Here is a 15,685-nt window from a genome sequence, read left to right on the forward strand (position 1 = left end):
TCACTCCTGCTAAACACTCTTCTGAAACTAAGCGAGCAAGAGAACTGAGACGATGGGATTTTAAACTGAAGACATGAAGACATACTCATAGTGTTATTGTTTCTTTCATTAGTGTGTGTCGTGGATCAAGTTTGCACCATTGCACTGGATGCTGAGATGCGCAGAAAGTGACATTGGTCCTCATCTCTTCTACAATCCTCAACGAGTTAGAAAACGCCATGAAAGGTATGTTTCCTCGACGTGCAGCTGGTACGTGTATAAGTGTGTGCTTTCCAAACGCACAGATGCTTCTTTGAAGATTCCTGTGCGTATTTATTTGTGGTGCGTGTTTCACATCTGGATGACATTACGGTACTGCGGTGCAGAAAGTTGTGAAATACTTGGATTTTTTTTAATTTTCTCACACCACACAGTTCCATCTAATGAAAAGACATAAAAGACTGAATAATGTTTTCTTTCACACAAAAAACCACAAAAAAACCTGTTATCATGCAAAAGAAAATACCCCCGATGATTGATGATGACCAGACTGTATTTATGCTGACACTCCAAAAGCGCCATACTGTATTCGGGGCATCGACCACTGCAATATTTATTTTAGGAGGAGAAACTGAGGTGAAATACCACTCTAACCCCCTCTGACCCCCCACCAACAAACACACACTCGGCTCAACCCTGTCTCCCCTCTAGATCCCATCTGTTTACCATTACCAGTGATGTTCTCCCTGCTCCGCTCCAGTCTTCAGTGTAGTGTAGCAGAGTGTAATTAAAGTTTATTGTCAACAACCCAGAGAAACCGCAGCCTGTGGTTTTTACAGTTCTCTGGACCTCCTATCTCCACCAACACAATAAGCAGACGGACTGGAGATGGTACTCCATCTCCAATGGCGGCGTCCACTCTGCCAAACAGAGGTCTTTGTACTCGATGACAACGTTATGAATTCTTGGCTCCGTGCCGCTGCCCTGTTGAGTTTCTTTCTGTTGTATTTTGATTGAACTGTACTACAAATTGTTTTAGACACAGTGCACGCCGAGTAGTGTGCATATGACCTACTTATGTCATGTTTCTGATTATGTCACACAGACGACTTTGCAGACGAGGAGGAAGTACAGTCTTTTGGATACAAGCGGTTCGGTGAGTGAAATGTCCCTTTTTTTTTTGTAAGGTGGAGGAGGGAAAAGCAGACATACTTGGAGCTCTTATCATAAAACATGCTCTGGTTTTCAGAATAAAACCACGATACTGTTTTGGGATTTTTCTTTCCTTGAATCTGGTTAACACCACGAAAGACACATTGTTCATGTCAGGCCAGACGGCGGGCAGCCAGAGCCTCAACAGTCCTGATGTTTAGCGTGGTCGTCAGCGGTTCTGCAGGGTTTTGAGTTGAACCTAAATGTGGCTGACAGGCTGTGAGGTCCACCTCACCGCAGACCCAGCGACCGCGGACAGAGCTCACCAGATCAAGAAGTTTCAGAAACTCGATTCTCCCTTTCATTCACTGAAATTGAGTCACTTAAACACGTCGACTCGCACAATCGTGCCGCGAGGACCTCAAAAATGTGAAGTTACGCAAATCGAAATTGTAGTCATCATACATCTTGTGTTGTGGTGCAGCAAGACTTCACATGCATTTGGTTCGTGGACAAGTGCACTCGTACACATGCACCATGTGGGATGTGTGGCGTACAGGATTGCAGTTGTTTTCAGACGTTTTCAAATTGGACTTGTGTGCCGAGAGGGACCCAGACCGGACCAGAATGATAAGGCGTAAAAGCTTAAATGGTCAATTAACCCAAATTACAAACATGTACCTATAGGGGTATCAAGCCATGCAACCAGTGTTGTATTTCACTCAGGTTTTGGGAAGACTGTCTATGAGATTTATTTGCCTTCTGTACAGTAAAACAGTACCATGCCTTTCCAGGAAAAAGTCTCCACAGACTTCACTGTCAGCAGGTTTAATAGTTACCATTAATGCTTCTTGTAATTTTGGAAAAAAGACTCTTTGAAACTTGCATTTGGAGCTTGTTTCTTTCCCCTGTGGAAACCAATATGGTCCGTTCTGTTTGCGTTTCACAAAGTCAAAATGTGTCACGCACGATGCTCTGATCATGAACAAAGTGCTCTGATGCAGAAAGGGTTGGTCCGTTTCTCCGCTCCTCCAGCCTCTGCCGGTGGGTTTCGCGAGGCATATGTTTGCCATCAAGTGCATGAGTTCATGCTTTCGGATAAAGAAGAAAAAAAACGGCCGGCAAAAGGGCAAACGCAATGTCACGCACACACTCAAACACATCATTAGAGCTTTCCTCAGAGACGGAGCGGGTGCTCCATCACTGTTCTGTTGATTGGACATTGATTTGGAATCGGGAGCCTCCGTGTCTCCGTAGTTACGGGGGGTGTGTTGCTGCAGCGTGACCCGGCCCAGGTCCGCGAGCGTGGATGTGAGGCAGTGGCCTCCGGCACCAGCTGAGAGGAGTTCAAACTGTGTTAAAACACAATCTCTTTCATCCGAGTTACCCGAGTAGAAGCATCCTGTTTGCCTTTGGCTGCGAGCGCGTGCAGGTTTGCCGCTCATGGATTCGATTAGAGAGCCGCGGGGCGGTGGGGAGCCAAATCCTGCTCTCACTTTTAACTTTATTCAGATGAACTCTTGACATTCGGAGGAGTCGGAAAGGGGAGAGCTGCTGAATTCTGAGCCGAGTTGCCTGTCGGCCCTCTTCAGGGACACGGCAGCTGTTTGGAGGGGGCTTTGTTGTGCAATCGAGCTGCATTCATGCAGAGCATCACAGGCCCTCATTCCTCCACGACCAGCACGGCAATCTCAGGACTCAGGGGGAACGAACAGTTCTTTCCTCACTGCATGTTTTTCTTTAATGTGTTGCATTCTCCAAGGAGACTGATAGTGTGATGTGTCAAAGCTGTGACTGTTACAAAGAACACTTAATCTAACTGGTTTTAAGAAGTGGGCTTGTCTAAGACACAATATAGGGCGACTGTGGGTTCTGTGGTTAGCAGTACCGTCTTTTAATCGGAGGATGAGTGCTAGTCCCGGGCGATGTGCCCTTGAGCAAGACACTTAACCCTGATTGTCTCCCCGTAGTTGTGTCTACGGTGGATGATTATGAATAGCTTTGGATAAAAGCGTCAGCTAAATGAAATGTCAATGTCAATGTAACAATGTAAACGATACCAGTGGATTTCTGTTTTTCTTAGCGTGTAGATACACATTGCAGACACTTTGCGATTACAGCTGACTACTTTCTAAAGCGCTCCAGAAACTGTTGACTTCCAGCGCCTCCCATACACAATGAAACTCCGCTTGCAGTTTGAAGACGTGGATACATATAAAAAACATATTCCACACTGTGAAGCCTCCTTGGGTAAAAAGATAAATACAGAGTATACAAAATCAAACATGAACAGCAAACAGGATGTCACGATCAACAGGAAGTTTGTATATTTGCTCGATTATTCGGTGGCTTTGAGATCTCAGCGTTTCACCAAAGCACTTGAAGATATCTCAATAAAGTGCCTCTTTGCAACTGCGTGACCGAAGGGGAACAGAAAGGTCACGCAATGTCCCCTGTGACGGATGATCTGGTCCAAGTTTCAAGCCTCTGCAAACTGATGTTCATATACCTGACTGAAATGAGTGGTTGCCGATCAATAAATCACTCTGAAAACTGATATGCTTTGGAAAATGGACTCCAGTTCTGGAAAGAAAACATAGTTTCAAGGAAATTGGCTAAAATGTGCAAAAGCACTGTGGTCCATGTGGGCTTTAAGTATTACTTCTGAGTATATTAGGAAAGCTAAAGGAGCAATAACACAAGGTCCGGCGGTTGGCTTCATCCTTCAAGAACGTTCTTTACAACAACAAAAAACTCCAGTCTCCTGATATTATAACATATAATATCAACACATGAGTAAAAGTAACACTTAGTGATAATGTTGAAATGTCCTCGGAAGTATCTTTATTTTTTTTTCTGGACACGCAAAGTAACGAGTCAAGAGCCTGTTGAGGCAACACTCACACACACACTCACACACACACTCACACACTCACACACACACACACACACACACACACACAGACTCACACATACATACTCACACACACACACTCAAACAAACACACACACACACACACACTCACAAACAGAGTGAACTGTTTCTGATTCTCTATCTTACATAAATGTAATCCAGAAGGTATGCATACATCATGTATATTTACACAAATACACACATTTTCCACTCGTTTGTATACAAGTAGAATTGCACAACACACACACACACACACACACACACACACACACACATCAGTACATTCACTGAGTGAATTCATCTGGTAATCCCATCTCTCTGCCTGCCAAGTTGAAGCCGGGCCGGAATTGCTTCCACAGTGCTCGAGCTTTAAACATATTTATTTTTCAGTGGGGGGTTGACATAAGAAGGCCGTTGGAATAAAATAGAAAACTACCTGAGCTTTGGCTGAACCCGTTCAGAGCTGGTATAATCATTGGGCATTGGCAGTCTCCTTTGGCCCGAGTCAAACCAGAAATCCTCCAGTTACAAAAACCTTGGTGCCTCTGAAGCTCGGGTCCCTTCTTTGTTTAAATAATATAACGTACAATGAGAAGTGTAGTCCTGTGTACACTCGCGAAACCTATAGTTATCGTTAGTTATCATACTATCTGTAGTCTTATTGACCCAAACTTTAAACTGCTGCACAAAGAAATGTGGCTTTGCAGTCAATCAACCACAAGCCACTTTATCTTATCTCTTAGCTCTTATTAGCATCCATTGTTTACTCTCTACATGCGTATAACTTTAAATGTTGATGAATGCAACAAGTTCAGCCACGTGCATTCTGGAAATCAAGGATAACGCCCAGCAATAACACTGGCACACGTATACTAAGCAAAATGTCTGGGACAGTGGGAGGGTTTTCCTAAAAAGGATTATTAGGTTGCTCAAAAGCTAAATAATGTGTATATATATACATTATTTTAGCTCTATATATATTTATTTATATATATATATATATTTATATGTATAATATACACTACCGTTCAAAAATTTGGGGCCAATTAAAAAAAGAAGAAAAAACTTAGAAAAGTGATTATTTTTCGTAGAAAGGCACTGTTTTTTCAATGAAGATAACATTAAATTAATCAGAAATACACTCTATACCATATTGTTAATGTGGTATGTGAATATTCTAGGAGGAAACGTCTGGTTTTTAATGAATTATCGACATAGTGTCTAGAGGCCCATTTCCAGCAACTGTCACTCCAGTGTTCTAAAGGTACATTGTGTTATCGCCTTAGAAGACTAATGGAGCATTATAAAACCCTTGAAAACCCTTGTGCAATTATTTTAGCACAGCTGAAAACAGTTATGCTGGTGAGAGAAGTTATACAACTGGCCTTCCTTTGAGCCAGAAATATAATGATTTATTAATCATTATTTCTAACCTTGTCAATGTCTTGACTATATTTTCTATTCATTTGATAAAGTGTAAGTTTTCATGGAAAACGCAAAATTGTATGGGTGACCCCAAACTTTTTCACAAACTAAACACAGTACGTGTTTTTTTCTGAAAGTAAAGCAAACTTCCATCTCAATCCTTCCATAGGTCAAACATCCCGACGGGAGCGAGACCAACGTTATATATCTCAACTTTGTAGTCGCAGTCACAAACACCTGTCGGCCCTCGAAACCATTAAATTGACTTTCTTAGGACATTTTAATGCAGAACTCTGTCGAAGAAGAAGGAAGATAAATGCAACCTCAGACCCACGAGACAGATTCAGGCAAAGTGAGTCCAACAAAGAGCATGACTAATGTGCTGAACTTCACATAGTGGTCATAAATAACTTGACAGGAAATCAAAGTATACATTTTTCACAAACCAGTGAGTTTACAGTGAAGTGACACCATATTTTACACAAATGGCCGTTCGTTGCTGGCTGGTATTACTGCACTGATTTTTACTGCAGGAATGTTGGTCTGCAGGTATAGGAGTCATGGCCAGTCATTAAATAATGGAGGCCTGATTGCTCCATGCACCTCCTCCTGGGACCGCCCGCGCTCTCTGGACGGGGGTCTCGCTCGCTCTGCCGCCCGTGTCTCCTGTTCCCACGCATGTGGGTTCTGAGAGAGAGAAACCGGGCTCAGGAGGGTTTGCGGCCGGCGTGGAACCCGGAGTGCACTAATCTATTTCCTGCACTTGTTATGGTTTCTCCAGCGAGGCCCGGAAACATTCCTGGAGCCGAGCATTTGGCGTTGGGGTGTCTGCGCCTGGAGCCAGCTGTGTCAGCACAGCCGCGGCTCGGTTCGGTCCGTGGGCTTCGCTGGCAAAGAGCATCTCTTCACAACCACCTTCAAGCTGCAGCCATAACGACACCTCAGCGACCACCTCATCCATCCTGGTTCACATGGAACCCAACATGGCTGTGTCGACGCTGCGGGCCGGCTCTGGTCAGACCCCGACACCCTGAATGCAAACTGTCATTCGATACTTGGCGGCCTGTTTGTCAGAATGTCTGATGAGGATTTTTATGCACTTTGCGGTGGTTTCTGGGTAATTCTTTTATGGAATTGTGTTGTGGTTGTCGGCCCTGATTTTATTCTTCACACTGCATGGCAGGTTTTGAGCACTTAATACTTTGGGAAATCGCGGAAAATGTTCCTTTGGCTTTGATTTTTAAAAGTCAGCATGCCTTTGCGAACATATCTGTGTGTGAGCACATGTGCTATTTGTCTTTTCGGCTTCATTTTATTGTACCTCTCGTCAGCTTGTCTAAGGCTTAGCTCCATCCTCCACGACTCTGAATGGAATAAGCGGTTACAGATCATGGATGGATGGATAATTTGACCTCTCTCGTTGCTGCTAACGATTACATTTTCTCTCACGTGATTCTCTTCGTCCGTTTCTCATTTCCAGTTATTAAAATTGGAACTTCATGTGAAAGGCGATGATCACAGTGACACGCAGCTAAAGAGCTACACCAGATATCTCCCCTCCAGGACTTGGATATGAATGTCCGTGTTCCTCTTGCCTGCTGTTTGGATGCTACTTTGTATTGCCAGTCTTACCATATTGACTTAATCACGTTGTGTTTGCAGCTTGTTTCTGCTGCTCCCAAGTGGAACAAAACCATCAGTTATAGCTGGTTCAGGTTCTTGCTTCATAGGGGCCTTTTGTGTTGAAAGGAGCTCCAGACGTGGACATGCTTGACCTGCAGCTGGTTCAACACCTGTTGCAGAGAGTAGACATGAGAAAACACTTTCTGAAGTCACCTGTTAAAATGACGCAGGCCAGCAATAAAACACACGGTTTCTCTTTGACTTTCAAGGAAGTGGCTTTTTGATATTTTTCAAAACGATTTAATGTCATTTCAAGGCCGTGAATTCGTTTTTTAAAGCATTTTCAAGCACATAAACTCTTGTTTTCCTCCAAATCTAAAGGTATCATACCTCTTTAACACCTGTTTTGGATTATTTGTGGTTTACTGCCCCACACCTGTTGACTAGTTAGGCCCAGTCGGTATAGACAGGAATGTGTGCGGCGGCTGCTGTGATGACGATCATGCTGCACTTACAATAATAATAAAATAAAAAAATTCCTTTAATTTAAATCCATCTTGTGTCATATAGTATAGCTTTAATATGTTGTATTTATCTTATATTATTGATTTGACTTAAAAAAGGGGTTTGAAGTACATCATAAGTAAAATGTAGGAAGTCTTAAGACACCTTAAAGCACTTTAGAGGAAAATGGAGAAAGTAAAGTGGTGGCAAAAGATCAATGAAGTGGAGGTGTTTGTGTGAGTGAGAGACAGAAAATTGTTGGCAGACAAGTTATATTTCCCGAGCAGACACCCAGAAACAATGAAGTCATATGTGATGTAGATCTCCGCCAGTGGCTTACAGAAAGCAGCTCCACGTGTCAGTGTCTGAGAATCTCACAGACGGGAGGAGAGATAAGACCAAAACGCTGAATGAGCTAAAAGGCCAGGGAGCGCTGGACGAGAGGGTGTTGCATCCCAGGAGATGGGAAGGGGAGTGAAAGGGAAGTGGGAGAAGGTGGAGGAGATGCAGCCGGCTGTGAGAGACGAGCAGGAAGTGGATGGATGGGATTGGAGGCGCATGAGAGGAGCTCTTTGTGAGGAGATCAGGGGATGAGTGTGCGTGTGATGGTAGTCGATAAAGAAAAGAGGAGGGAGTTGTAACGGTGAAAGATCCAGCTGGAACTTTTTATCTGAAGCACACACTACCCCCCTATATGACATAAGAACATATGCATTCACATATACAATTATAAAATCATTAGTTTAGCTCTGCAGCTTCTCAGAGGTCATTACTCACGCTTCACAGACGTTTAGACGTCGTCTTATCTCTGTTGTATTTCAATCCTTTCAACCTGGAATCCCACAGAGCTGTTAATGTGAAGAACGGGAGGGAGAAAAGCTGAAATGGCAGCCGATCACAGAGGAACATCACACACATGCTTGTATTTTAGTACACACACACACATATATATATTGGTCTTGTGAGTGTATGTTCTGATCTGTATGTGATCAGGACTTGTGAGAGAAAAGTTAAAAACAAAGTAGGCATTGATGATGAATGGGAGCATCAATGGCTGGGATATGCAGACTTATAGTCCCTCATGTACATCCTACATGATGCAACTTTCACAGCTACAGGCTGGGATGTCTTTGTATTAAAAATCCAATCCTAAACAGTGATACCCGAATGTCACATGAGTTCTCAAACTTTAGAATAGTTGCATCTTTATCCTTGTGTAAAAATCAGTGGTCTGCCTCTTTAAGGTTAAAGATCCAGATCCATGTTTCACAGCACAACAGATGGTTTTAACAGTTCTGTTCCTGTAAACTTTGGTCCAAACTTTCCGGCCCCCTACTTTCTGTTATGCCTTCATTAGGCTGAATAAAACAGTCGATCCTGATGGTTTTTTTCTCCAGGGCAACACATGTGCGGGTATTTAGCTGCTGTTTTCAATCTGGCTCGTGATCATCTGAGTGTCCGTGACTTTTCTGACTCACCTTTCACTGTGAGGAAAAGCAGCAAAGTCCCCTATCAGCTCTCACACACCATAATAACCCCCGTGTCCTTGACGTGACCCACATGCAGATGTCAGGCCAGGGTTTCTGGAGTTCAGTAAGGCCTCTCTTTCTTTAAGAGCCTTCAAGGGGGTGTTCAAACAAGGGGATCTGAGTCATTGATTTCGTGATTAAATAAAAGAATAGCAGAGACGGCGCTCCACGACACCTGCGATGCTTTAACGCCTCCGTGAAGAGGACTTGTGTTCCATTTGGCGAGCTGCGGTTCTTTGTTCTGCAGGGATCGTGCTCCTCCGTTAGATGTTACAATTGTATTCCCTCCAGTGTGCGTGTGCGTGTGTGTGTGTGTGTGTGTGTGTGTTCGGGCCTTAATGTAACACACGTTACACGTTTCTAATACAAACTAATGACTTTTGTGAGTCTCATGTGTCCGTGCACACTGAAAGCTGAACGTTCTCCAACACCTCCGGCAGCAGAACACACAGGAACACTTTAACAACGAATTTGGGGATTCTTATTTCTCCTCCTTTAGCAATAAAACCTCCAAAATCTGTTATTCACAGTCTAAAATGCTAATGAAAGGGGGGCAAGAAATGGCTGTGAATGTTGCCAAGATCAACCTACGGCTTCCTGGTTTGGTAAAAGAAGGAGTGAAGCAGAGAGGAAGAGTGAGGACCGGCTCCAACACTCTGTCAGATGCATAATGGCTATCACATTTTCCATGTGAGTTGAAGACTGCAGACAGAGGGAATTCACTGAATTCATTATCGGGTACCTTACAGAGGGCAACACAAGTATTGCCGCTCATGCATATGATTGATTAGCAAAATAAAAAGGAATAAGACACAGTATTTCTGTCCTCATTGACTTTGAGTTAAAGCAACTGTGAACATGCAGAGTTTGTATCAAGTTCACTTTCACATGAATATCTGTATTCATATATATATAGATATATACACTACCGTTCAAAAGTTTGGGGTCATCCAGACAATTTTGTGTCTTCCATGAAAACTCACTTTTATTTATCAAATGAATTGAAAATTGAATAGAAAATATAGTCAAGACATTGACAAGGTTAGAAATAATGATTAATATTTGAAGTATTAATTTTGTTCTTCAAACTTCAAGCTCAAAGGAAGGCCAGTTATATAGCTTATATCACCAGCATAACTGTTTTCAGCTGTGCTAACATAATTGCACAAGGGTTTTCTAATCAGATATTAGTCTTCTAAGGCGATTAGCAAACACAATGTACCATTAGAACACTGGAGTGATAGTTGATGGAAATGGGCCTCTATACACCTCTGGAGATATTTCATTAGAAACCAGATGTTTCCACCTAGAATAGTCATTTACCACATTAACAATGTATAGTGTGTATTTTTGATTCATGTTATCTTTATTGAAAAAACAGTGCTTTTCTTTGAAAAATAAAGACATTTCTAAGTGACCCCAAACTTTTGAACGGTAGTGTATATATATATATATTTATATATATATATATATACATACATATGTGTGTGTGTGTGTGCAGCACTTCCATCTTGTATGGGCGGGCCAGTAAGGGGTCTGCAGATTTAACTGATAAGAACAATGTCAAGTGGAGGAAATGTTTTAGGGATCTGAGGAGGCAGTTAGAAGGTTAAAAACAACCAGGAAGATGGTGAATAAAAGTGCTTTCCATCAGGTTTAATGTACCGACTGTATATTTTATTAATCAGAATGTTCTTACCTGGTTGCACTGTTGTTGACGTTATGGAACAAAAGTTTGGTTTTATTTGGTGATATAGGTGTTTGGTTAGCAGGACATTGAAGTGATGTGAGCCAAGGGGCACGTGCAATATTGTCATTTGACATGTTTTACAGGTGTTTCTTATTATTTTACATGATTGATATTTTTTAAATATACATAATATTCATTTTATAAATATGTTGAGGAGTGTTAATTCAAAGGCAACTAGATCTGCTGACAGATTATTGAAGATGTTTCCTCTCTTCTTCAGTTGCCTTTGATTTTGAGCGTTTTAAGTGTTACATATACTTTAGTTGACATGGAAACCCACTTTTTAAAGATGTAAAAGTTTTCTACAATTGAAAAGGCCTCTGAGTTTCTCATATTTACACTCAAATTGTTCCCTTAAATTAATTCTATAATCCTCTCACCAGCATGTGTCGACGCAAAACATTATTCAGTTTAGCTAACAGAAGGAAATTCAGGATGAAACTGTTTTTATTCCGCATTGACACTTTGCAGAAGCTCTGAGAAATGTTGTCAAGGCACAAGTGCTTTGAATTATGAATCCTTTTGGTTGTGAGAACTTGTTGTTCGGAGTTATGAAGTAATCTCTTTGCTCCCTGACGATGTCTGTGCAGCTCAGACTCAGAGAGGAGCTCCCCTCTCAGCTCTTCTTCGAGATTACCCTCAACAAACAGGTGTGTGGAGTAATTTAGAGCCATTGTCTGGTGTTGATTACAGCTCTCAGTAAGTGGAGTAACCCAGGCCCAGATGTCAGACAGCTCCTCTTAACTTCCTCTTCGTCTTAAAGTCGTGCTGCTCTGAGGTAGAAGAGCGTGCCACCCTCGTGTCTGCAGTGTGTGTGTGTGTGTGGAGGGGCTCTGTGGCCCTCCTCTCTTTCCTGAGCAGCAGCAGGAAGAAGATGGCTCGTTGTCATGCAGACTGACAGGCCACGCCCCCGCAGCCCACCGCAGATGTTGCAGGCCACCCAGAAGGAACTCCAACGCTCACAGTGCCGCATGACAGAAGGCATTTCCATTCAGAGAGCATCCCATCCGCCTTTCAGACCTGTTTTTGTATTTTGCCTCGTTGACTCTGGAGGAGAAGAGTATAATTCTGCTTGTGGTTTGCTCTCACCCTTGAATTAGAATTATTGTGTTGAACAATTTATACAAGAGATCATCATTTCTGGTTTCCATTCTAAAGTTTCCACTGCATGAGCAATGCATATTTATGTTCAAAATAACCTTCTCTACTTATTTCCCTGACGCTGTATGAAATAATAGTTTAAGAATCACCGTCATTCTTTAAAAAAATAACGTCTTAGAAATAAACTATTGACTTTTGATCAGAGATAGTTTATTTCTGAGTTTAATGCAGATTAAAATGATAAAATAACTTTGTGTATGAGAAAAATAAATGAATTACCAGAGCCATGGGTGCCTGGACTAGCCACTCCCACTTTAAACTACACAGAAAATGAAAATGAAAAGCTTTGGTATGGTGTCGTGGGACATCCTGAGCTGTTCTCCGGGAGCTTTGGAGACGTGGGAGTAGGAAATGAAGACAGTGAAGTGGTGTAAACTTAATTCAGTCTTCTCATAACAGTTCAACTTGATTATTGCAGACGGAAGGTAAACAAATCCAAAACAGGTAGTTACATTGAAATTCTAGCTCGCTGAGTTGCTGTTTACTAGGCAACGTAACTAAGGGACACTCATGAGAGACAATTACAGTCCGCTCCAGACGGAGCCACGAGAAACAACTCAAGAAACGGGGAGCGATTTGTTTGGGTTCCTTCCAGGCCGTCCGACGCCTCCCCAACCCTCCCGTCCTCTGCAGAGTGATTGTGCTAACAAGCAGAGAGAGGCGTGTGTCTTCACTGAAATGAAACCAAACCCCAGTTTAAACTTTATGTCCGTGATGCATCTTAGAATCAAAAACTTTCCACACCACTGCGAGCACGTCTACAGCAGGAAAAATGGAAACACGTGGAGAATATACGGGGGGGGGGGGGGTGTTTACAGCTGAAGACAAACAGAGCGAGCAAACAGATGTTTTCAAGATGGCAGTGGAGAGCCAGAGTAGCAACAGGCTGCAGATACCAGAGGAAGGGGAACCAGGTGGTTGTTGTTGTTGTTGTTGTTTGAAGGAAAAAACACTTTGAAGGAAAAACCTCGAAAATAGAAGTTAAATGACTCGCTGAATGGGCATACATATTATTCTTATGAAACAAGGCTAAAGTTGATCAATAAAATGATCAATGTCACATGATAAAAGATAATTTAGCCGCTGGTTAAGAACAGAAGTTTATTCTGTAATAATCAATGATATTCTGCTGGAAGAACCATGTGACCTTCATCACTGAGAGGCGTGTAATTAATTTGAACACTAGCATTCATGACCAGTAATTCTTAAAGTACAAATAATACTCAATACAATAACTAAAACTTTAAGATTGTATAAGAGTTAGATGTTTAAAGAATATTGTGAAGACAAAACATTGGAGACAAAACATCAGGATCAGTCTGCTGCTGTCTTCTTGTATATTCGTCCAGCTGAGACACCTGTCGTCCAGCAAGCAATCCAACCTCAGAACACACTTATCTTTATAATAAAAAATGTAAAAAATCTTTAAAAAGAAACACGTTGGACTACATTGTGAGATTCTAACTTCACGTGTAAAAAAAAATCAATGAACTCTATATTCTTGAGCTGGCTATTCTTAACCCTCATTTAGCTGCAATCACAGTTGTCTTGCAGCATGCATCTAGTGGCCGTTATCGGTACTGCATGTTCGCAATGCTCTTGAGTTCTCAACTAAATCTTGAAGGGGAACGACAACCTTCATCTGTGTCCGTCATTTTGCATGCAGGAGTATACACCACCTTCTTTACCCCGGCTAGGATGCTGGTCACTGTGTCCTTACAGCCAGATACAACGTTTTGAAAACAGCTCACGGAGAAGATCTTTTTTTTGTGTGGTTTATTGTTTCAGCTGCTCACCGGAGAGAAATTGTCCCGTTATTTGTTTTATTTCTGGCTTTCTCCAACTGGCGATATTAGTTGTTTGTGTTTCTTTGAAGTACTTCCCCACGCTCTGTCGGCACTGCTGGTCTTTGTGGTGGTTTTCACATTTTGACTGGCACCCGAAGCAACCAAGCGGGAGAGCTACAGACGTCGTTCGGTTGAGGTTTCGGAGACAAACTCCGATCCAGATCTCTGCAGCTGGGACTTTGATGTTGAAAATGCAGACTGAAAGATTTACAGATTCTCAGATGTACTTGCAAAGTGTTGCAATGTTGTTTGAAAGGGAATACGATTCAAATGCAAATCCCGTCCGGTTAAATTGTCAAGTGCCGCACTCTGACTGCAGCCGACTGAAGACAAACAGCCTTTGAATCCTGTTTTTTACTGGATAAAGTGTTTCATCTTTTGTTTTTCTTGTCCTGCTCTCCTGCATTCTTATACTTTGAAGTCACTTCTTCTTTTTGCTGATGGTGTTGTGTTTCCGTCAAAGTTGAGCGTAGGCAGGCTATTAAATTCTGGATGCTAATGTGATGGTCATTAACCAGCGGGCCACACACACGGAGACCAAAAGAAACACACACGCACACGCACGCTTCCTAGTGAGCTGCAACGATTTGAGGTGCTTAAGCTCTGATGTTTTGCTTTGTAACTAAAACCTAAGTCGCTCCGCTGGGCCCCAAATCCCTGAGCTGAGTAAGTCCATTCCCTTTCCCCACTCCATTGTTGATGTAGTTCTCTGGAAAGACGACCTGTTTGTGTAACTGCAGCGATCGCTGAGTCTGAGCAGAGCCGAGCGGGGGCCTCCGGGCTCGTGGGAGGGGGGGGCATGGCGGCCGGGCAGGAGGATGCTGTCTGAGAATCATTTGAGAAGTGTTTATTTCTCTGCCTTTACCACACACACGTGCGCACTGGTTGAAAGAAGAAAATCCTTAAAAAAGTTCAATCCAAACTGTCTATTTTCGATTTCTTTTTACAAATAAACAATGTTTTGGGGCAACGGCTGCAATAGATGATTGAACAACATTCGTTTGGTCAATTTAGGCAGTGTCTGTGTGATCAACATCTCAACTGGTGACCGAGGCGTTTTCAGCTGCTCCTAAGGGGACAAACATGTCTTGTATCTATTTTCCACGGGCATGGAATAAGTGTTGCACTGCATGTTGCATCACCGGAAACTCATTCTGCAACATGAGTGCAAACCTCTTTGGTCAGCAAATGTATTTACGCTACAAAAAGTGAGATTTACAGTCAAACTTGTGCATCAAGTGGAGGCTGGCTGACGTACTGATGGTGTTTATGTACTCGGGAAGCCAAAATGCAAAACCTGTGTTTTCTACTTCTTGCCTCGTTCCTTTTTAATACGTGTCTAATGTAACCTCATAAACCCGTCACTGGGTAGAAGCTGATCCGAGAGATGAATTCGGTCTTCGTGTGGAAATTAAGTGCTCCCCACAGCGAGGCGGCAGGGAGCCGGGAGAGCTGCTGGATGCTGCAATCTTGGTTGCCTCATAATTTTACAAAGCCTTTTGTTAGATGTGAAACAAAGCTCAGTCAGAAATATCATTTTTCCCCCTCTCCTTTTGACGTGGATGATCTGACCCATGTCACATTCCCTGAGAGCTTGACGGGGTTACTGTCATTTGCAATTAAACCACCACTGCTTTTTCTCCACCTTTCAGATCTTTAAACCATTCTGCTCTCCCACTCTCACACTTACTCCCATTTGGGTGTTTTTTTCCCTCTCAAGCCATTCGTTGTTGGCCTTGTCCGGCCTGCCATCACTCCTCCCCTCACTCCCCTCACTCCCCTCCACACACTTTACAGTCCT

The 15,685-nt window shown here is 42.7% G+C and overlaps 1 pseudogene; it reads left to right on the forward strand.

Annotated features, from left to right (window-relative positions):
- LOC130206397 (collectin-12-like) overlaps positions 1-15,685 on the forward strand; it is a 35,340-nt pseudogene continuing 19,655 nt past the window's right edge.

This window comes from Pseudoliparis swirei, chromosome 16 (assembly GCF_029220125.1).
Source record: "Pseudoliparis swirei isolate HS2019 ecotype Mariana Trench chromosome 16, NWPU_hadal_v1, whole genome shotgun sequence".
NCBI classification, from domain to species: Eukaryota; Metazoa; Chordata; class Actinopteri; order Perciformes; family Liparidae; genus Pseudoliparis; species Pseudoliparis swirei.